We start from the raw sequence: 1956 nt of genomic DNA on the forward strand, positions 1-1956 counted from the left end.
GGGCTCACTGCTCAGTGAGGGGTCTGTTTTTCACTCTGACCCTCTCCCCTCTCATGTTCTCTCTCACTCACTCTCTCTAAAATAAATAAATGAAATCTTAAACAGAAAAACAAACAAAAACAACTACTGAATTATCCTGGCCCAGGGAGCTATGGTGAAGGAGCAGGAGAAGGAGTGACTGTGTTGGCAGTTAGGCCTAACCATGGACAAGGAATATGATGCAATCATTCTGGGGACTGGCTTCACTGAATGTTTCCTGTCAGGCATATTATGTGTGAATGGAAAGAAAGTGCTGTATATGGACTGAAACCCTTACTATGAGGGTGAGAGCCTCCACACCCCTGAGGAGCTGTATAGGGTTTTTTAATTGCTGGAGGGGCCCCCTGAGGCAATGGGAAGGGGCCAAGACTGGAGCATTGACCTGATCTTCAAATTCCTCATGGCCAGTGGGCAGCTGGTAAAGATGTTGCTGTATACAGAGGTGACATGCTACTTGAACTTCAAGGTGGTAGAGGCAGGCTTGTCTAAAAAGATCTATAAAGTGCCATCCACTGAGAATGAAGCCTTGGCTTTCAATCTGATGGGCATGTTTGAGAAATGGTGTTTCTGCAAGCTCCTGGTGTTTGTGGCAAACTTTGATGAAAATGATCTCAAGACCTTCGAGAGTATTAACCCCCAGAGCACCAACTTGCCTAATTAGGGCCAGGACATCATCGACCTCACTGGCCATGCCCTTGCCCTTTACTGCACTTATGACTACCTGGACCAGCTCTGTCTTGAGACCATCAAGTGCATCAAGTTGTACAAAGAGCCCCTGGCTCCATATGGAAAGAGTCCTTATTTATAACCACTCTATGGCCTTGGTGAGCTGCCTCAGGGCTTTTCAGATTGCCATCTTTGGAGAGACACATATGCTGAACAAACCTGTGGATGGCATCATCATGGATAATGGCAAGGTAGTGGGTGTGAAGCCTGAGGGAGAGGTGGCTCACTGCAAGCATCTGATCTTTAACCCCAGCCACATTCTGTACTGAGTGTAGAAGGCTAGCCAGGTTATCTGCATCATCTCTAGCTTCAACCATCCCATCAAGAATACTGATGATGCCAGCTCCTGCCAAATCATCACTCCCTAGAACCAACTTAACAGGAAGTCAGACATATATGTGTGAATGATCTCCTACAGACACAACATGGATGCCCAGGGCAAGTACATCGCCATTGTCAGCACCATGGTGGAGACTACAGAGGTAGAAAAGGAAGTTGAACCTGCCTGGAGCTGCTGGAGCTCACTGACTAGAAGTTCCTAGAGCCACGTGTTCTGTTTCTGCTCCTATGATACTACCACTTCAAGACAACCTACAATGACTTCAAATTCATCTACAAGCACATGGAAGGCTCTGTTTTTGACTTTGAAAACATGAAACCACAAACAGAATGATGTCTTTGGAGAAGCTGACCAGTGACTTCTGATGCCCTCCACACATACTTCAGCCCTTGTGCCCTCTCCCCTGACCTAAGTCTGTTCTCTTTGAAGGTTGGGGAGATGGGTTGAATGGGTACCCCCATTTCTAGCATTCTCTGCTTCCCCAACCACATTCTACATTCCTGTCACCCACCTCATTGATTCACTGACCAAATCCTTAACCTTAGCAATGGTTTGGGAGATGTGGGGTTGAATAGCATTCTCTTTCTTGGCCCTTCCTTATTCTGGGAAAAGAGGGTTCTTTTCCTTGTGTGTATCTCTTCCCCCTCCTCTCCTAATTCTTCTGCTGTATTGGGGAAGTACGTGAAAAAAAACCTGACTTCTTCCCCCACTGCTCTTACCCCTATTGTAGTGGCCTTTGGAGATGCCTCCTGCCTCTCCCCACTAACTCTCTTGTGTGTTGGAGAAAAGGGTCCCTCCCAGCACAAAGTTGCATTCCCCCCCCCCCACCACCTTGCTCTCATTAATTTATT

The 1956-nt window shown here is 47.0% G+C and overlaps 1 pseudogene across 1 annotated transcript; it reads left to right on the plus strand.

Moving 5' to 3' along the window:
* Nucleotides 1-202: 202 nt before the first annotated feature.
* On the plus strand, nt 203-1463 carry LOC309861034 (rab GDP dissociation inhibitor alpha pseudogene; annotated as a pseudogene). Its single transcript has one exon. The product of its transcript is annotated as a rab GDP dissociation inhibitor alpha pseudogene (transcript).
* Nucleotides 1464-1956: the final 493 nt, after the last annotated feature.

This window comes from Mustela nivalis, assembly GCF_964662115.1.
Source record: "Mustela nivalis genome assembly, chromosome: 3".
Taxonomy (NCBI): Eukaryota; Metazoa; Chordata; class Mammalia; order Carnivora; family Mustelidae; genus Mustela; species Mustela nivalis.